The sequence below is a fragment of the Lathyrus oleraceus genome, chromosome 6 (genome assembly GCF_024323335.1).
Source record: "Lathyrus oleraceus cultivar Zhongwan6 chromosome 6, CAAS_Psat_ZW6_1.0, whole genome shotgun sequence".
Lineage (NCBI taxonomy): Eukaryota > Viridiplantae > Streptophyta > Magnoliopsida > Fabales > Fabaceae > Lathyrus > Lathyrus oleraceus.
Genome location: NC_066584.1, coordinates 380104711 through 380127205, shown reverse-complemented (window position 1 = coordinate 380127205; position 22495 = coordinate 380104711). Strand labels below are relative to the sequence as shown.

General features: G+C 37.2%; 1 long non-coding RNA gene across 1 annotated transcript; it reads left to right on the top strand.

Annotated features, from left to right (window-relative positions):
* The first annotated feature begins 20854 nt into the window (after window positions 1–20854).
* LOC127092237 (uncharacterized) lies at window positions 20855–22035 on the top strand. Its single transcript, XR_007792138.1, has 2 exons — window positions 20855–21582; window positions 21667–22035. It is a non-coding gene; the product is annotated as an uncharacterized LOC127092237 (long non-coding RNA).
* Window positions 22036–22495: the final 460 nt, after the last annotated feature.

Here is a 22495-nt window from a genome sequence, read left to right as displayed (position 1 = left end):
TTTGTCAGAGTCTCATTTTACATTTTCAGAGGCACAATTTATTCAGGGCAATTTTGAATGTTCAGATTTTCTAAGATAAAAATAAATCTATCTTCAGCTAAAGGCTTAGTAAAGATATCTGCCCATTGATGATCTGTATCAATGAACTTCAATGTTACTATCCCTTTCTGAACATAGTCTCTGATAAAATGATGTTTTATTTCAATGTGCTTAGCTCTGGAGTGTAAAATGGGATTCTTACTTAAACAAATAGCAGCAGTATTATCACAGAAGATAGGAATGTTACTCTCTAAGATTTGCAAATCTTCTAACTGATTCTTCATCCAGAGCATCTGAGTTGTGCACAGTGATGCTGAGATGTATTCTGCTTCTGCAGTTGATAGAGCGATAGTTGACTGTCTTTTGCTGGCCCAGGATATTAGATTATTTCCTAGGAGCTGACAATTTCCAGATGTGCTTTTTCGTTCCAATCTATCTCCTGCATAATCTGCATCACAGTAACCCGAAAGTCTATACTCTGATGTTTTCTCATACATCAGGCCCAGGTTAGGAGTTCCTTTCAGATATTTGAAAATTCTCTTAACTGCTGTTAAGTGAGTTTCTCTAGGATCTGATTGGAATCTGGCACATAGACAGACACTAAAGAGAATATCAGGTCGAGTAGCAGTCAGATAGAGAAGGGAGCCTATCATACCACGATAGAGCTTCTGACAAACCTTTTTACTGACTTCTTCCTTTTCAAGAATGCATGTTGGATGCATGGGAGTCTTTGCAGAGTTGCATTCAGCCATGTCAAATTTCTTCAGAACATCTTTTATGTATTTGCTTTGATGAACGTACATGACTTCTGAAGTTTGGTTAATTTGAATTCCTAGAAAGAACTTTAGTTCTTGCATTAAGCTCATTTCAAATTCTGCCTGCATTAACTCAGAGAATTCTTGACAAACAGAGGCGTTAGCAGAACCAAAAATAATATCATCAACATATATCTGACATATCATGAGATCATTGTTAAGGTTCTTACAGAAGAGTGTGGAGTCAACTTTCCCTCTGATAAAATTGTGTTCCAGAAGAAAGTTACTTAAACGTTCATACCAAGCTCTGGGAGCTTGTTTAAGTCCATATAAAGATTTTTTAAGTTTAAAAACATGTTCTGGAAAATTTGGATTTTCAAAACCTGGAGGTTGGTTGACATACACTTCTTCTGATATATAACCATTAAGGAATGCGCTCTTGACATTCATTTGATATAATTTAATAGAATGGTTAATGGCAAAAGATACAAGAAGACGAATAGATTCTAACCTTGCGACTGGAGCAAAGGTTTCATTGTAGTCAATACCTTCTTGTTGACTGTAACCTTGAGCTACTAATCGAGCTTTATTTCTGACGACTTCTCCTTTCTCATTCAACTTGTTTCTGAATACCCATCTGGTTCCAATAACATGAGTGCTTCTGGGCTTGGGAACAAGATCTCAGACATCATTCTTTGTGAATTGATCTAACTCTTCTTGCATAGCTGAAGCCCAGTCGTTATCTTGAAGTGCTTCATCACAGGACGTAGGCTCGATCAGAGACACTAGTCCCAGAGGCGTTTCTTCAGAGGTCCTGAAGGTAGATCTGGTTCTGACAGGTTCGTCTTTGTTGCCCAGAATCAAATCTTCAGATACGTTGATGCGACTTTTAGCTTTCTTTGGGATTACTGGGGAATGAATTTCCTCAGAGTTCTGAGTGGCAGTTGCTTCTGGAGCTTTATTAGATCCTGCAAGATTGATTTCTAAATCTACAAAATTTTCAACTAGCTTTGACTTTTCAGGGTCAAGCTTATCGTCAAATCTGATATGAATTGATTCTTCCACAATTTTGGTTTCTGTATTGTATACTCTGTAGCCTTTAGAGCGTTCTGAGTATCCTAACATAATACCTTTCTGTGCTTTGGAATCAAACTTGTTCAGATGATCTTTAGTGTTTAAAATAAAGCAAGAACATCCAAATGGATGGAAATATGAAATGTTTGGTTTCCTTCCTTTACACAGTTCATAGGGAGTCTTTTCCAGAATAGGTCTTATGGAGATTCTATTCTGAATATAACACGCTGTATTTACAGCTTTGGCCCAAAAGTGCTTAGCCACATTCATTTCATTGATCATGGTTCTGGCCATCTCTTGGAGTGTCCTATTCTTCCTCTCTACAACTCCATTTTGTTGTGGAATTCTAGGGCAGGAGAAATCATGGGATATTCCATTAGAGTCAAATAATTCCTCAAAATATTTGTTTTCAAATTCCCCATCATGATCACTTTTGACTTTAATAATTTTAGAGTCAAATTCATTTTGCACTTTGGAGCAGAAACTAGTGAATACAAAGTGTGACTCACTCTTGTGCTTTAGGAATTTCACCCATGTCCAGCGACTGAAATCATCAACAATGACTAGTCCATACTTCTTTCCATTGACTGATGCTATTTTCATAGGACCAAATAAATCAATGTGAAGAAGTTCCAGAGGCTTAGAGGTGGTAACAATAGTTTTCTTTTTGAAAGAAGTTTTTGAAAATTTTCCTTTCTGACATGCTTCACATAGAGCATCTGAAGAAAACTTCAGTTTAGGTAGGCCTCTGACTAACTCGAGTTTATTTAGCTGAGATAGTTTTCTCATGCTAATGTGGCCCAAGCGTCTATGCCATACCCATTGCTCTTCGTGAACAGACATCAGACATTTCACATTTTGTTCTTTTAAATCAGAAAGATTAATTTTATAAATATTGTTTTTCCTCTTGCCTGTGAATAAGACATAACCATTGTTTTGATTTATGGCTTTACATGTTTTTTGATTAAAGATCACGTCATAACCGTTATCACTTAATTGACTTATGGATAACAAATTATGCATTAATCTTTCCACGTAAAGGACATCAGATATAGAGGGAAGAGTACCATTACCAATAGTTCTGGAGCCTCTGATCCTTCCTTTCTGATCTCCTCCGAAGCCTACAAATCCAGCGTCTTTATGTTCCAGGCTTTGGAACATAGACTTTCTTCCCGTCATGTGTCGCGAGCATCCAAAGTCCAGGTACCATGACTAGTGTTTGAACTTTGCTGCATAGGATATCTGCAACATAAACAATCTTATCTTTTGGTACCCAGAGTCTCTTGGGTCCTTTCTGATTAGTTTTCCCAGAGTTTCTTATAACTTTGGGTTTTCTAGCATTTTCAAATTTTTGTTCTTGTGTGTGTGTGTAGTGATATGAAAATGGAGATTTGAGTTGGTCACTAGTAGAAGTTTTATCTTCCTTAGGATCATACCCAATTCCCTTTTTATTGTTTTGACTGACTCCATAAATCATGGATGCCATCACACTCCTTCCTATCCCATTTTTCAGAAATTCTTGAAAGGCTTCTTCGTATTTATAAATTATCGTATTTGAAGTCTGTGGAGCTTGAGATAACGCTTCTTCCAGTTCTAAACGATTTTTATTTGCTGCATCTCTTTGTAATGTTAAAGATCTGATTTCATCTTCTCGTTTTAGAATTGTCATCTCAAGTTTGCCACATTCTTTAAATTTTTCTTCAAGACAGCCTTTTATTGCTTTAAACTTTTGTTTTAATTTCTGATATGAGTTAAGAGTTTCTGACAAGCATGATTCTAGATCAGATCGAGAGATTTCAGAAAATACCTCTTCAGATTCTTCATCTGAACTGTTCCTGGATGTGGTAGCCATGAATGCCACATTGGCCTGTTCATCAGAGTCAGATTCTGATGAGTCAGATTCACTATCATCCCAGGTAGCCATTAATCCTTTCTTTGTCCTGAAGGTATTTTTCTTGAAACTTTCTTTTCTGGAACTATCTTTCTTTAGCTTGGGGCATTCATTCCTGTAGTGACCTGTTTCTTTACATTCATAACAAGTAATATCTTTGTTAGTTTTACCTTTTGAGGTTGATTCTGATCGATCCCCTCTAGGTTTTGGTCTTCTGAAGTTGTTGTTCCTCTTTTTCCAGAGCTGTTTAACTCTTCTGGTCAGGAGGGACAATTCTTCTTCCTCATCAGAATCTTCTTGTTCAGAGTCATCTGCATCTTCTGTCTCGGCCTGGAATGCTTTGGTTCTGTCAAATTTGCGTCTTTCAGATCTGGACTTTAATGCTACAGACTTGTTCTTCTTTTGAGGTTCGTCTTCCTCTAGTTCTATCTCATGGCTTCTGAGAGAACTGACAAGCTCTTCAAGACTGATATTGTTCAGATCCTTAGACAGCTTCAGAGCAGTGACCATGGGCCTCCACTTCTTTGGCAAGCTTCTGACTATCTTTTTGACGTGGTCTGCAGTTGTGTACCCTTTGTCTAGAACTTTGAGACCTGCAATAAGAGTTTGGAATCTGGAGAACATTACCTCTATGGCTTCGTCATCCTCCATTTTGAAGGCTTCATATTTTTGGATAAGCGCCAGAGCCTTTGTCTCTTTGACCTGAGAGTTTCCTTCATGAGTCATCCTCAGAGAGTCAAGTATATCTTTGGCTGTTTCTCTGTTGGTGATCTTTTCATACTCGTTGTAAGATATAACATTGAGAAGTTTGGTTCTGGCCTTGTGATGATTTTTGAAAACTCGCTTCTGATCATCTGACATCATACTTCTGGGAACTTCAACTCCATCCTCTGTGACAGGAGGTTTGTATCCATCTGTGACAATGTCCCAGAGATCAGCATCATAGCCTAGAAAGAAGCTCTCAATCCTATCTTTCCAGTAGTCGAATTTTTCTCCATCAAAGACAGGAGGCTTAGCATTGTAACTGTCTCTTTCATTTGTGTTGGCCATGGTTTTTCTCATTCTGGATCTCTCTACACTGTTAAGTGTTTGATTAGAAAATCAATAACAGAGCCGAAGCTCTGATACCAATTGAAGGTGAGAAAAACAAGAAAGGGGGGTTTGAATTGTTTTTGGAAAATAAGCGCTTTTTCAGAATAAAACCACACAAGGAATTTATACTGGTTCGCTTATAACACAAAGCTACTCCAGTCCACCCTACCAAGGTGATTTCGCCTTCAATAAGGACTTAATCCACTAATCTTGAAAGATTATTACAACCAACGTCTAAGAGAAAGATCTCTTAGTCCTCTCAAGTATACAGACTGCGCAGAGTCACTTGAGGAAATAAAGTAATAGATAAAAAAGACTTTGTAATCTAGAGTGCTTCTAGGATAAAGCAAATATTACAACAGTAAGAACAAAAGAATATTTCACGTTCTAAGCAAAAGCTTCGTGAAAGATTGAGAGAGAGAGAAGAAAGAGTTTATGCGTGTTGGTATGTCTCTCAATGCTATTTGCTGTCCTTTATATAGAGATGAAGGGACCGTTGAAATTGATGGCAGATATTTAATCTTGAATAGGAATTAATGCCATAACTTCTGTTGTTTCTTTCCAAAGCAACTTTGTCTCCCTGAATAACTTCTTTCCAATAATAGTTCCTTTCCATTTAATTTCGAAGTTGACGTTACTCTTTCTGATTTAGGAAATCCATAATCAAGGTCTATGTGACTCTGTTAATTTGAGATCTTGCTATGTGGATTCGGAGCTTCTGATGTTTTGATCTCTTAAGGTTCTGATGATGTCTTCAGATGACGCTGAGAGCTTCTGGAATTTAGATATACCTTTGTTCAGAGTCAGAACTTCTAGAGCGTACTCCTTGTTCAAATGCCTCTGATGTTTTTGTTGTTTTGATCAGAGTTAGAACATCTTGAGTGCGTTACTACTTCAGATGCTTCTGATAATTTGTATCTGATATGATTCTGTATCTGATGATGCAATCAGATTCCTTTCTTTTTGTTTAGATTCCTGCACACTTAGAAACTTTTTGTTAGAGTGTCATTTTTGGTTTCGTCCTTTGTTATCATCAAAATCTTGGAATCTGTTGTAGAACAATTTTTGTTCTTACAATCTCCCCCTTTTTGATGATGACAAAACAAACTCAATTAGCAGATGAAACATTAAAAAATATCAAATCAGATAGAAGTGAGCTCCCCCTGAGATAGGCTAGGGAGTTCAGAAGTTCTTACCAGAGCTTCCAAGCAATGAAGTTTCTTGATACCTTCTGCAATTTGTTAAGTCCAGTGTTAGAAGAATTTATTTTTAAGGAATAGTATGTTTGCAGAGTGCTTAAGGTATTAGACAATTTTTCATCAGAGCTATATTTGATTTCTCCCCCTTTTTGTCAGAATCAAAAAGACTTAAACAAAATAATCAACAAAACATTGTATATATTCAGATAACAGACATCAGAGATAAGGGCAAGAAAAACAAACATCAGAAACAAAGATAAGCAAGGCAACAAGCAAAAGATCCTAAGTGCCTAAGGGTTGGGAGGAGGAGGCATTCTCTAAAGCAGTTGAGTCAGCAGGTTCTGGATATTGTCGTTGACGGTGTCCTGTTTGTCCATTCTGGTTTTGAGTTCCTTCTGGTCTTTCTGAAGTTCTTCAAGCGTCTTGAGAACCATAGGAATGACAGTAGAGGACTCCCCCTGAGTCAGAGCACTCTGTTTTTCAGCAGCTCTGGCTTCAGCTTCTGCAGCTGCCTTTGCTTCAGCTTCAGCAGCAGCAGCGTCAGCTAGAGCTTTGGCCTCAGCTTCCTTGGCCCTTTGGATTTCTGCTTGTCTGGCTCTTTCTTCTTCTTGCCTTCTGGCTTCTTCTTCAGCTTCTCTGGCCAGACGCTCCTGTAGTCTTGCCTCAGCATCTGTGATGAAGTCGTTTCTGACTTGCTCAGAGATGTGCTTCAGCTTGAAGGCCTCAGAAGTCATCCAGCCAATGACTCTGTTCCAGTGTGTCCTTACAGAGTCAGGATCATCACTGATGCCAGAGTTTATGGTCAGAGACTTGACCTTTTGTACTGAAGCCCTTGCGAACAGCATAATGGCTTCCTCTAGGGTAGGCAAGGAATGTTCAGGTTCAGATGTTTGAGGTGGAGAGGTTGGAGGGCTTAGGTTTAGTGTTTGAGGTTCAGGTTCAGGTTCATCGGAAGGGTTTGGAGGGATAGTGTCAGAGGTATGAAGGTCAGAGGGTTGAACTTCAGAAGGAGTGATGGTTGGTTGTTCTGTGGGTGGTGAAGTTACTTCAGGTGGAGGTTGTGTTGGTTGTTGAGAGGCAAAGTTTTGAGCCTGAAGTTGGGCTAGGGTTGGAGAAGTTGGGTCAGAGTGTTCTGTATCTGAGAAAATGATAAAATAGGGAGGTGATTCTGGGGCTGAAGATGAGGAAGTGGTTTGATTTAATTGTTCAGCTTCGGGTAGGGGTAAGGAGGTATTGGCAAGGTTGAATTTGGGTAAGGGTTGAGAGGTTCTGGTGGTGGAAGGAGGAGTTTCAGAGGTGATGTAGATGGGTGTAGGTAGAGGAGTAGAAGAAGCCAATGGTTGTGCAGAGGGAACAGTAGAGGTAGACTTACCAGAAGATTCTTGCAGAGGTGCTGGAGGTCTTGATTCAGAAGATTCTCCTAGCTTTGCTCTCTTCGCTTTTGAAGACTTCTCAGATGGACCTCTTTTGAACTTCACGAAGTCTGGTTCTGAATCTAGCAGATCGTCTAATCCGAAGTCTGAGATGTCCACTCCTTCATCCTTCAGACGTTGGAGATAGTGGAGGATTGCCTCTTTGGGTTCATTCTTGTAGAACCTTGCGAGACCATTTGGCATATTCCTCTGATCTTTTAAAGCTTCCCAAGAGGTGTCCAGCGTAGGTTTGACTTGAATCTTCTTCAGAATTCCCATGCTCTTCAGATTTCTGGAGTTCAGAGGCCTTCCAGTATCTATTGCCAAATCTTCCATGAGTTTGTTTTTCTCCAGATGATCTACGAGCCCATTTTCTATCAGAACATCAGAGAGAAGTCTTCCCAGAGGGATGTAGGTTCTGGGTTTCATGTTGTTCCTGGTCTCTCGTACGGAGTCTCTGAGATATTTGAAGAGGAGGGCTGGGAGGCAAAGCTTCAGACCCTTATGAATACAGTACAGAATACACTTCTGATCTGTATTGATGTAATCTGATGAGTTGGATGTTGGGCGATGATGAATAGTTCCCAGAATGATCTTGAGCCACACTCGGAGATTCTGATGTAGTTCTTTGTTCTTTGATGGGTTGCCTTCTGTGTTGTGTTTGAAGATAGTGGGGTTGATTTCATGAGCAATGTACTTTGACCTAGGATTGATGTCATAAATCCTTCTTCCTCCAGCTTTCTCCATGTTTAGCAATGAGGCTATTGACTTTTCAGTAATCACGATTTTTACCCCCAAAACGTAGGAGACGATGAAATGGTCGTCAGCGTCAGCAAACCTCCAGAATTCCTTGATGAGGTTTGGGTAAACAGGGCCATAGAGCCGTTGAAAGTAGTTTTCCCAACCTTGTTGACGGAGTTCTTCAGTTAGGTCTACTCCATTCCTCTTCATGTTGTTGAAATCCACAAGAGATTCACACAAAACTTCCAGTTTTTCAAAAGGAGTTGCAAGATTGATGTGAGCCTCACGGTCAAGAATATGAGGCTCCTTGTAAACTGGTGTTATGGTTACGCCTGTAACTGTTGGAGTAGGAGTGCTTGTGCTTTGAGCTGCGTTGCTGGAGTCCATTTGTTGAGAGTAGTTGAATACTGATTGTTGTTGAGAATCCATTGATGATGAAGAACAAGATGAAGATGAAATGCTTGCAGAAATGCCTGAGAGAGCTGGTTTGAGAAAGTGAGTGAGAGTGAAGTGTGTGCACAATGTGAGAGAAGTGTTTATATACTAAAACGAACTGCATGCAAAACGACACAACAATCAGAGTTTAGCACAAAAACCAAGTTAGCACGCTTAGAGGGAGAAATGATTATGGCTCATTAATGAATGTCTAATCCCAACAGTATGCACACTGCTCGAGGAGATCTCAAACGTCTGTCCTTTGAGTTTCTTCTGGACAACTGTCTAGAAGTTCCAAGGTTAGACGCAATTCACTCCACGTGTTGATGTATCTGATCTTCAGGAATACCAAAGGATTGGTTCCTGGAGATTTCTAACTCCGATATCTTCTTAACTTGGTAGGAGTATCAGAGTCAGAGGCAGAAGCTCATTTGTTTTTGTCAGAGTCTCATTTTACATTTTCAGAGGCACAATTTATTCAGGGCAATTTTGAATGTTCAGATTTTCTAAGATAAAAATAAATCTATCTTCAGCTAAAGGCTTAGTAAAGATATCTGCCCATTGATGATCTGTATCAATGAACTTCAATGTTACTATCCCTTTCTGAACATAGTCTCTGATAAAATGATGTTTTATTTCAATGTGCTTAGCTCTGGAGTGTAAAATGGGATTCTTACTTAAACAAATAGCAGCAGTATTATCACAGAAGATAGGAATGTTACTCTCTAAGATTTGCAAATCTTCTAACTGATTCTTCATCCAGAGCATCTGAGTTGTGCACAGTGATGCTGAGATGTATTCTGCTTCTGCAGTTGATAGAGCGATAGTTGACTGTCTTTTGCTGGCCCAGGATATTAGATTATTTCCTAGGAGCTGACAATTTCCAGATGTGCTTTTTCGTTCCAATCTATCTCCTGCATAATCTGCATCACAGTAACCCGAAAGTCTATACTCTGATGTTTTCTCATACATCAGGCCCAGGTTAGGAGTTCCTTTCAGATATTTGAAAATTCTCTTAACTGCTGTTAAGTGAGTTTCTCTAGGATCTGATTGGAATCTGGCACATAGACAGACACTAAAGAGAATATCAGGTCGAGTAGCAGTCAGATAGAGAAGGGAGCCTATCATACCACGATAGAGCTTCTGACAAACCTTTTTACTGACTTCTTCCTTTTCAAGAATGCATGTTGGATGCATGGGAGTCTTTGCAGAGTTGCATTCAGCCATGTCAAATTTCTTCAGAACATCTTTTATGTATTTGCTTTGATGAACGTACATGACTTCTGAAGTTTGGTTAATTTGAATTCCTAGAAAGAACTTTAGTTCTTGCATTAAGCTCATTTCAAATTCTGCCTGCATTAACTCAGAGAATTCTTGACAAACAGAGGCGTTAGCAGAACCAAAAATAATATCATCAACATATATCTGACATATCATGAGATCATTGTTAAGGTTCTTACAGAAGAGTGTGGAGTCAACTTTCCCTCTGATAAAATTGTGTTCCAGAAGAAAGTTACTTAAACGTTCATACCAAGCTCTGGGAGCTTGTTTAAGTCCATATAAAGATTTTTTTTAAGTTTAAAAACATGTTCTGGAAAATTTGGATTTTCAAAACCTGGAGGTTGGTTGACATACACTTCTTCTGATATATAACCATTAAGGAATGCGCTCTTGACATTCATTTGATATAATTTAATAGAATGGTTAATGGCAAAAGATACAAGAAGACGAATAGATTCTAACCTTGCGACTGGAGCAAAGGTTTCATTGTAGTCAATACCTTCTTGTTGACTGTAACCTTGAGCTACTAATCGAGCTTTATTTCTGACGACTTCTCCTTTCTCATTCAACTTGTTTCTGAATACCCATCTGGTTCCAATAACATGAGTGCTTCTGGGCTTGGGAACAAGATCTCAGACATCATTCTTTGTGAATTGATCTAACTCTTCTTGCATAGCTGAAGCCCAGTCGTTATCTTGAAGTGCTTCATCACAGGACGTAGGCTCGATCAGAGACACTAGTCCCAGAGGCGTTTCTTCAGAGGTCCTGAAGGTAGATCTGGTTCTGACAGGTTCGTCTTTGTTGCCCAGAATCAAATCTTCAGATACGTTGATGCGACTTTTAGCTTTCTTTGGGATTACTGGGGAATGAATTTCCTCAGAGTTCTGAGTGGCAGTTGCTTCTGGAGCTTTATTAGATCCTGCAAGATTGATTTCTAAATCTACAAAATTTTCAACTAGCTTTGACTTTTCAGGGTCAAGCTTATCGTCAAATCTGATATGAATTGATTCTTCCAAAATTTTGGTTTCTGTATTGTATACTCTGTAGCCTTTAGAGCGTTCTGAGTATCCTAACATAATACCTTTCTGTGCTTTGGAATCAAACTTGTTCAGATGATCTTTAGTGTTTAAAATAAAGCAAGAACATCCAAATGGATGGAAATATGAAATGTTTGGTTTCCTTCCTTTACACAGTTCATAGGGAGTCTTTTCCAGAATAGGTCTTATGGAGATTCTATTCTGAATATAACACGCTGTATTTACAGCTTTGGCCCAAAAGTGCTTAGCCACATTCATTTCATTGATCATGGTTCTGGCCATCTCTTGGAGTGTCCTATTCTTCCTCTCTACAACTCCATTTTGTTGTGGAATTCTAGGGCAGGAGAAATCATGGGATATTCCATTAGAGTCAAATAATTCCTCAAAATATTTGTTTTCAAATTCCCCATCATGATCACTTTTGACTTTAATAATTTTAGAGTCAAATTCATTTTGCACTTTGGAGCAGAAACTAGTGAATACAAAGTGTGACTCACTCTTGTGCTTTAGGAATTTCACCCATGTCCAGCGACTGAAATCATCAACAATGACTAGTCCATACTTCTTTCCATTGACTGATGCTATTTTCATAGGACCAAATAAATCAATGTGAAGAAGTTCCAGAGGCTTAGAGGTGGTAACAATAGTTTTCTTTTTGAAAGAAGTTTTTGAAAATTTTCCTTTCTGACATGCTTCACATAGAGCATCTGAAGAAAACTTCAGTTTAGGTAGGCCTCTGACTAACTCGAGTTTATTTAGCTGAGATAGTTTTCTCATGCTAATGTGGCCCAAGCGTCTATGCCATACCCATTGCTCTTCGTGAACAGACATCAGACATTTCACATTTTGTTCTTTTAAATCAGAAAGATTAATTTTATAAATATTGTTTTTCCTCTTGCCTGTGAATAAGACATAACCATTGTTTTGATTTATGGCTTTACATGTTTTTTGATTAAAGATCACGTCATAACCGTTATCACTTAATTGACTTATGGATAACAAATTATGCATTAATCTTTCCACGTAAAGGACATCAGATATAGAGGGAAGAGTACCATTACCAATAGTTCTGGAGCCTCTGATCCTTCCTTTCTGATCTCCTCCGAAGCCTACAAATCCAGCGTCTTTATGTTCCAGGCTTTGGAACATAGACTTTCTTCCCGTCATGTGTCGCGAGCATCCAAAGTCCAGGTACCATGACTAGTGTTTGAACTTTGCTGCATAGGATATCTGCAACATAAACAATCTTATCTTTTGGTACCCAGAGTCTCTTGGGTCCTTTCTGATTAGTTTTCCCAGAGTTTCTTATAACTTTGGGTTTTCTAGCATTTTCAATTTTTGTTCTTGTGTGTGTGTGTAGTGATATGAAAATGGAGATTTGAGTTGGTCACTAGTAGAAGTTTTATCTTCCTTAGGATCATACCCAATTCCCTTTTTATTGTTTTGACTGACTCCATAAATCATGGATGCCATCACACTCCTTCCTATCCCATTTTTCAGAAATTCTTGAAAGGCTTCTTCGTATTTATAAATTATCGTATTTGAAGTCTGTGGAGCTTGAGATAACGCTTCTTCCAGTTCTAAACGATTTTTATTTGCTGCATCTCTTTGTAATGTTAAAGATCTGATTTCATCTTCTCGTTTTAGAATTGTCATCTCAAGTTTGCCACATTCTTTAAATTTTTCTTCAAGACAGCCTTTTATTGCTTTAAACTTTTGTTTTAATTTCTGATATGAGTTAAGAGTTTCTGACAAGCATGATTCTAGATCAGATCGAGAGATTTCAGAAAATACCTCTTCAGATTCTTCATCTGAACTGTTCCTGGATGTGGTAGCCATGAATGCCACATTGGCCTGTTCATCAGAGTCAGATTCTGATGAGTCAGATTCACTATCATCCCAGGTAGCCATTAATCCTTTCTTTGTCCTGAAGGTATTTTTCTTGAAACTTTCTTTTCTGGAACTATCTTTCTTTAGCTTGGGGCATTCATTCCTGTAGTGACCTGTTTCTTTACATTCATAACAAGTAATATCTTTGTTAGTTTTACCTTTTGAGGTTGATTCTGATCGATCCCCTCTAGGTTTTGGTCTTCTGAAGTTGTTGTTCCTCTTTTTCCAGAGCTGTTTAACTCTTCTGGTCAGGAGGGACAATTCTTCTTCCTCATCAGAATCTTCTTGTTCAGAGTCATCTGCATCTTCTGTCTCGGCCTGGAATGCTTTGGTTCTGTCAAATTTGCGTCTTTCAGATCTGGACTTTAATGCTACAGACTTGTTCTTCTTTTGAGGTTCGTCTTCCTCTAGTTCTATCTCATGGCTTCTGAGAGAACTGACAAGCTCTTCAAGACTGATATTGTTCAGATCCTTAGACAGCTTCAGAGCAGTGACCATGGGCCTCCACTTCTTTGGCAAGCTTCTGACTATCTTTTTGACGTGGTCTGCAGTTGTGTACCCTTTGTCTAGAACTTTGAGACCTGCAATAAGAGTTTGGAATCTGGAGAACATTACCTCTATGGCTTCGTCATCCTCCATTTTGAAGGCTTCATATTTTTGGATAAGCGCCAGAGCCTTTGTCTCTTTGACCTGAGAGTTTCCTTCATGAGTCATCCTCAGAGAGTCAAGTATATCTTTGGCTGTTTCTCTGTTGGTGATCTTTTCATACTCGTTGTAAGATATAACATTGAGAAGTTTGGTTCTGGCCTTGTGATGATTTTTGAAAACTCGCTTCTGATCATCTGACATCATACTTCTGGGAACTTCAACTCCATCCTCTGTGACAGGAGGTTTGTATCCATCTGTGACAATGTCCCAGAGATCAGCATCATAGCCTAGAAAGAAGCTCTCAATCCTATCTTTCCAGTAGTCGAATTTTTCTCCATCAAAGACAGGAGGCTTAGCATTGTAACTGTCTCTTTCATTTGTGTTGGCCATGGTTTTTCTCATTCTGGATCTCTCTACACTGTTAAGTGTTTGATTAGAAAATCAATAACAGAGCCGAAGCTCTGATACCAATTGAAGGTGAGAAAAACAAGAAAGGGGGGTTTGAATTGTTTTTGGAAAATAAGCGCTTTTTCAGAATAAAACCACACAAGGAATTTATATTGGTTCGCTTATAACACAAAGCTACTCCAGTCCACCCGGCCAAGGTGATTTCGCCTTCAATAAGGACTTAATCCACTAATCTTGAAAGATTATTACAACCAACGTCTAAGAGAAAGATCTCTTAGTCCTCTCAAGTATACAGACTGCGCAGAGTCACTTGAGGAAATAAAGTAATAGATAAAAAAGACTTTGTAATCTAGAGTGCTTCTAGGATAAAGCAAATATTACAACAGTAAGAACAAAAGAATATTTCACGTTCTAAGCAAAAGCTTCGTGAAAGATTGAGAGAGAGAGAAGAAAGAGTTTATGCGTGTTGGTATGTCTCTCAATGCTGTTTGCTGTCCTTTATATAGAGATGAAGGGACCGTTGAAATTGATGGCAGATATTTAATCTTGAATAGGAATTAATGCCATAACTTCTGTTGTTTCTTGCCAAAACAACTTTGTCTCCCTGAATAACTTCTTTCCAATAATAGTTCCTTTCCATTTAATTTCGAAGTTGACGTTACTCTTTCTGATTTAGGAAATCCATAATCAAGGTCTATGTGACTCTGTTAATTTGAGATCTTGCTATGTGGATTCGGAGCTTCTGATGTTTTGATCTCTTAGGGTTCTGATGATGTCTTCAGATGACGCTGAGAGCTTCTGGAATTTAGATATACCTTTGTTCAGAGTCAGAACTTCTAGAGCGTACTCCTTGTTCAAATGCCTCTGATGTTTTTGCTGTTTTGATCAGAGTTAGAACATCTTGAGCGCGTTACTACTTCAGATGCTTCTGATAATTTGTATCTGATATGATTCTGTATCTGATGATGCAATCAGATTCCTTTCTTTTTGTTTAGATTCCTGCACACTTAGAAACTTTTTGTTAGAGTGCCATTTTTGGTTTCGTCCTTTGTTATCATCAAAATCTTGGAATCTGTTGTAGAACAATTTTTGTTCTTACATTGGATTGGTTAGAGTGGAGAGAAGAAGAGAAGAGCTACTCCTAAAGCAATATAAAGATGAGAGGGTAAAGATAAACCCTTGGAGTTCCTTTTCTTGGAATCATAAAGATGATTCAAGATGCTCATTTCCTTTGGACTTAGCACATAAACAAGCAATCACACAATTTGAATTCAAGCTCCTAGGATCTCCATTTGGCTTGTCTCTTAACTTGGCTACTCATGACAATGGTCCTCTTTTCACAATCTCAAGGTGGGATCCCTATCACACAAGAACAAACATCAAAAAGTTCACAACACAATAAGGGGAATGGACAAAGAATGAGTTTGGAATGAGAAGTCCTTTAAGATTAACTTGGAATTTTAGCATTCTAAAGGCATGAGGCCTAGTTGCTCTTCAACAATTTAGCATTCTAAAGGCATGAGGCCTAGTTGCTCTTGAACTCCTTTAAGCATAGGTAAATCCTAATTCTAAGTCCTTTCTCCTTTTGCATTTGGTTCACACAAAACAAACACAAAGCAAACACAAGATAGCAATATATTTATATACAATAATCGGCTCAAATGAGCAAAAAGAAAAAAATGACATAGACATAAAATATGTGCTCAAGTGAGCAAAGGGAAAAACAATATGAATAAATGAGCAAGAAATAAATGGCATTAAAAGTAAAGAGCAAGAAATTAAATGCTCAAATTAAAGTTAGTAATTAGTGAAGTTATGTTAGCTTGTCATAAGACAATGTATCGCTATGTTAAGCAATTGTAAGTGGACTAATGTAGTAGTCACACCTATCTGAGGCCGGTCAATAAAAATATAGGCAAAGAACACAAGTTAAAGATCATGACTAGTAAGCCAAACTCCACAAACTTGCCATGCCAAAACAAAAGGGGAAGGGCCTTGTATGGACTTTAGGTTATTTGCTTGACCAAGAAGCAACCTATCTTGGACACAAAATAACTCACTTGATCATGGATCAAGTTGAGTTTGGTTTGGATCAAAGAAGGTTAAACCTCTCATTTGTCAAGACCAACCTTAAGACATTAACTCATTGGCCAAATGATGAAAAGAATGGGATGAAGAAGAAAGGGAATGGAAAAGAAGACAAGTATCAAGTCCAATTGATCAAATGTGAATCAAATCATCATAAATCAATACCAACAGAGAAGAAATGAATATTACAAGTTAACAAGTTAATGAGATTTTTTTGGTATTTTTTGAATTAAAATAAAATGCAAATAAAAAATAATCAAATAAGGTCAAACCTCAAATTCAATTCAAATTAACTTCAACAAGTCCAATTAAATTCTCATAGGTCTAACATGGTCAAACAAACTTTGACTAATTTTCTCAATAATTTTGGAAATCAGAAAGTATTTAAAAATAATTAAAAACAATAAAAAAAATAGCACAAAATGGATTAAAATCTCAAATAAATCTCAAATCAAATAAGAAATTGATGAGACTATTTTTTGTTGATTCATCATGATCCATAGATGCTAGGAAAATATTTTTTGGATTTTTCAAATATCAGAAAGTATTTTAAAATGAATTAAAACTATTAAAAACCAAATAATTCACAAAAAATATTAAATGAAGTCACAAAAATAATTAAAAATCAAAATATGAAACTAGATTTTTCAAGAAATTTTTTGGAGTTGGTCTCATATTTTTATGACTTCAAATAAATTTTTTACGAATTTTTGAAAATCAATTGAATTAATTGAAAATAAAAGAAAATAGAAATAAAGGAAAAATGCGCAGCCACTGGATGAGGTTCATTAATTGACGTGGCAGCCAAGAACGGTCCAAATGTGAGGGCGCATGGTGTGACCAAGTCAAACGCGTGGCAAAATGAGTTAAATGAAGTACACGTAATGGATGCACACGATTAAAATGTGAGAACCAAATCCAAAGACTGTGGATGTGTACACGTGGTGATGGTGGTGGAAATCACCATCTTCTCCGGTGGACCAACCAATTCCGGCCACCAGTTGCAGATAAATTTTTCTTATTAAAAATGGAAAATAAGGACATGAAAATGAAGCTTGTGTGATGGAGATGACCATTGTATCTATGGATCTTCCTCACTCTTCCTATGTTAAGAGAAATGTGAAGTGGAAGATCATGGTGTTCAAACTGAAAGTGCACGAAATGGAAAATTGAAACCACCATTGGCTTGCCTCAAGTGTGAGGACTTCAGAAAATCACACAAACAAGAGAATACTACATTGAATTGCAAGTTCTAGATCCAAAAAGTTTGAAGGTATACCTCTGAATTGAAGCTCTTTAAGCCACGAAACCTTCAAGATCTTGACTCCTCTTTACTCTAGGGATGCAGTGGAGATGATAGGCTAAGGAATTGAGCTTTGAAAATCAACTAATGATGTTGAATTTCAAGCTTGAAAGTGAGAAAATTTTCTGGAAAATTCCGTTGGTATGGATATGGTTTCAATGCTGCAGCGTTTCAGATCTCCAAAAGGTTCCTGAATGAATGAGAATGAGTCCTTATTTATAGTTGAAATTGGTTGTGCATCATGCTTCCCTCGTGTGCATGGCATTTGAAAATGGATATGCATGGGCCTGTTCAGGCGTATGTGAGGCCCAATGATGAGTGCAAGACCATGCTGAGTTCATATGGAATGGATTTAGACGTGCAACTTGGAGGGAACTGGCTTGCATACACAAATTTCATCATGAAATGTCAAAATGCACATAAATGAAGAGCTCTTCTAAACTCACCAATGGTAGGTCCAAAAAAGTAATGTGAGTAATGGTTAGAACGCCCTTGAAATAAGGAACAAAAGTCATGATGGGCACAAACTCATTTGGAATTTGGAAATTATTGAAAACTGGCTGTGAAAATTTAGGTGCAAAACATGTTTAAGTCACCTTTGAAAATTTTCACCAAAAGTAAGCCTATTCAAACCCCTCTGTTTTCATGATGAAAGCTTCAAATGGAAACACCTCCAACATCAAAGTTGTATATCCTTTCAACATGATCAATTTAGACTCAAATTTTGCATCATTTGGATTTTCTAAGACAAAGTTATTGGCATTTGAAGTTGGGTACTTTTTCAAATTCAATGACTTAGGTCCAATGTGACCTATAATGGTTTTTATTATAACATGTATTTATTTTATGATTATGAAATTTTGTCCAACATAACATTTGAATTAGACATCTCAAGATTTACAATGCATTTGGTATCACCTCAAAATCGTAAAAATTAAGGAAGTTATGCCCTTGGTAAGTTGACCTAAAATTAGGGTTTCAGTCAAAAATGACCTATAATGTTCTGAAATGAATGATGACCTTCCAGGTTTCAAATGTATTTTTGATGAACATGAAAGTTGTTCATATGGTTCTTAAGAATATTGTTTTGCATGGGGTCATATTCATTTGACAAACACATCAAAAGTTATATCTCATTGGTGCTCAACTTAGTCAGATGACTTGACTGGTTAACTTCTCAAGGCCCAAACTTCCACTCTTGATGAATAAATGATTGAGGATCCTAAAATAGGCTCACATATGCATAAAATGATGAATTAAATAACTTACCTTGATTAAATTTGATCATAGGTTGAGGTTGCTTCATGGGCAAGGCACAATTAAAGCACAGTTGAAATTAGGGTTTCCTTGGGAAACAAACCCCAAGTCCTTTGGGTTATCTTGATAAAATTGGCAAATTTAGATACTTGGGAGACATATATGATGATTAGGAGCTTTGTGTACCATTGTCATGCTTTTACTTATCTTCATCTAGCCATTGCATTGGGCTTAGGAGCCTCCTAGGAGCATTGGAGCGTATGATCACTTGAGCTTCAAAACAAAAAGAGTTAGTGACATATTTTTGTGCTTTTGGTTATTAATCAAATAAGAAAAGCAATAATATACAATACAAGCATGCTTGATGGTCTCAAACCACTCACACAAGTCCCAACCCTAGGGTTAAGGAGCCAAACATGTTATGATCCTTGAGGCAATGCACTTGTGCAATAACATGATGCCATGAGGGATCTTAGGGTCAAAATTAGGGTCTTACACAACCTTCTCATGCCTGATCTACTGCCTGGTTGACCTCTTTCCGGCCCAAAGGTTGATGTCTTCGTCAAGATCAATATGATATCCTCCAAAGTATTCTCTTTTGGCCTCTTCACAAGATGCAACCCTTTTGGACTTATCTCCCAACTCTTATTTGTTTGCATTCATGTGGGTGGTGGCCTCCCATGATGCTGTTTCAACGGTCATGTCAAGAAATAAGGATATTTCATCTATCGTAGGCCTGAACTTCTCGTTGTGGTACATGCTCCCCAAGAGGTTTTTTGTCTTTTCTCTTTGTCAGGCCTTTGGTTTAAACCATATAGGCTTGGATCTTCCTTCTTGATCAGCTTTTGAAATTTGCTCTGAAAGCTTTTGCATTCGTCGACACCATGCCACACAGTTTCACTGTGGTACCCACACTTAACATTCGAGTTGTCTTATTTAAGGACTAGGCATTTATAATTGATCAACTCTTAAACTTTACCCTTGAATGGCCAATAACCTTCAGTAGAGTGCTCTATTGACCCTGTCGCGGCTGGAAAAATGACAGAGTCGCCACCATCCTTTATTTGTTTCTAAGGAACAGGAAAATAATGATAAAACCTATATACTAAGAGTGAGGGGCTAAGTTCGGGAGTCGGTTAAGTAAAGGGAAGATGTTAGACACCCCTTACCTCCATTGTACTCAATGTGACCCTCCTCTAATTTTAGGGTTAGTGTGTGCTTGAGATGTTTGCTTTAATATTTATTAATTGTTTAATTATTTACTTAGTTACAAAAAAATTGTTTTATTAAAAAATAAAATTTATTAAGAGGAAAACATAAAAAATGTTTTTGATTATTATACTCGCTAGAGTCTTACAACTCTAAGCCTACATACCCTTAAATTTATTGAAGGATCAGACCCCCTTAGCCGGTCTTAAAAAATGTTGGTTTGTTGATTGTTTTTATTCCTTAAAAATTTCTCACGCATCGAGGACGGAGAAATAGTTAATTTTGAAAAATGCCTCAATGTACAAGGGAAGAGGACTTACAGTTAGAGGCGTGTTGGGTTTGATTTTATCCCTTGATTGTTTATGAAAAAAAGAGTTTTTAATTTGTTTAAGAAAATAAATTAGTGATCATAATTAGGTATTATACGTAACCCTTGAAAACCCCAGAGTTTTATCCCATATTTTATCTCATGTCCTTATCCCATTTGATTTGAAAATATAATATAATTTAATTAAGAAGATTAAATAAGATGTAATAAGATATATCCCCTATCCCGATTTTATCCCTACTTTTCATCCCTTAATCAGAGAAGTTATCCATAATTTCTATCCCTTAAAACCTTAGAAATTATCCCGAATTTTATCACATGTTTTTTTATTCAATTAACCTTAATATAAATCCCTAATTTCGTTAAATTATAACATCACAACTAATTAAACAAATTAATCCCAATTTAATGAATCAATCCCCCAAATAAATGAATTAAACCATTAAATCATGAATAATTAAAATTTAGAAAAAAAACCTAATTGCTGGTTTGAATGAATTAATCCCAATATTTTTAAATTAATAGTTAATTAACTAAAATAATTTAAAAAAAAAGGGGGTGTATCTTGAACTAGATTAGTAATGGGCCACTAAATGGGGGGGGGGGGGGGAGGATTTGAGCCCAGCGCGCTCGGGGTCCACCAAGGAGAGTCAACAGTTGACTCTCAATTGAGGACGTCAGATGGATTGACTTGGGGAGTCCACATGATTTCCCGAGGGTCGCTGGACCAGGTTACCATTGGCAGTAAACCAAACAGAGGGGCAAGATCCAAAGTTAAAGTATGCTCATCGCATGGCCATCAGGGGGCCACACGTCCTCCATCAAGCAACAAATGAAGGGAGTATATGATTTAGTTCTCTTCAGAACTCTCATTTCTCTTGTTTCTTTCTCTCTCTAAGTCTAGCTCTCTCTCAAAGCCTCTCTCTCTCTACTCTCAACCTCTCTCTAACCCTACCCTGAATCCCTCACCACCGACCACCCCCTTTTCCAGAAAACCACCACCAAAACCATTGAACCCTTCAATTTTCCGGTTAAATTTCAACCGGAAAACTCAAACATTCAACCTTCCAACCCAGGAATCCCCGTACCCCACAAGAACCCTTCTGAAATCCCCGAAACCTAACCTAGAAACTTCCTAAAAGAAGAACCCTAACCTGGGTTCATGATAAACCCTAACTCCAAAATCCGGAATTAAAGAATCCTAGGGTTCATCTGATGAACCCTGACCCTAACCGCTATGAACCATAACCCTAAAAATTACCCATAAGCCTTTATATAACCCAAATCGAACCCCAAATCACATCAAACCCATCCTGAAAAACAAATCAATTATTCTCTAACCCTTAACAACAACCAAACATAAACAAAACCTAAGTCTATCATTCCATAGATCTAGAACCAATCAAACACAAATATGTGAGTTGAAATAAAGAAAGGCAAAGGCAAATTATATCCAACCAACCTACGGAGATGAGAGGTTCTCTGGTGTAAAAAGGTAACATCTTTGGCCCTCTTCCTCTAATCTGATTCCCTTCTTTTCTACTTCTTCTAATCCCTTCTTTTTATTTTGTTGTGTGAGGTCTTGCTGGTTTGTGATGGATTTTAAGCGCATAAAAATTAAGGTTTCAATATGAAACCCTAATCTCAGTTTGACTCAACTTTGATTAAGGGCTTGGAAATTGCAGAAGAATCAATTTTTAGGGTTTTTTATTTCCCGTTCATCTCAATTCCTCTTGTATTTATAGATTAGATTTTAGGTTTAGAATTTAATTTAATTTGATTTAGTTTAGGAAATTTTTAGAATTTGATTGTAATTTTTGATTTTGTTTAGAAATAGAAATTAGGGCTTGTAAATTGTAACTAAAACTATGATGTACTTGGTATGGATTTGATTTGTATTTCATGATTTGGATGTAAATGGAAGGTTTGGATTGAATTGCATATTGAATTTTTTTGATTTGCTCTGATTTTAATTTTGGTGCAAATTAGGGTTTGATTTGGGGAAGAAGGAGATGGATTAGGGCTGCTGAGGATGGACCTGGGTCAACAGTTTGACTCAGTTCAAATGATGAACATGGGTCTTACCTGACCCAGTTAGAACTCGGGTCATTAGGTTACTCACCTAACCCAATTGGAATGGGCCTGGACCGATTTCAAACAAATGGACACAGAGCAATCCCATTTTTATTATTAAACATTAATTTAATTAATTTAATTAACATCCAATAATAATAATATAAACTAAAATAGTCCTATTAATCTAATCTAAATAACTTAATTATAACTCAATTAAAAACTAGTTAATTTAATAACACAAATTAATCAACATTTTATTAATTTAATTACATAAAAAATCAATTTTTTTTGTCCCTAAAATTAATCAATGTTTAATTAATCTAATTAATCCT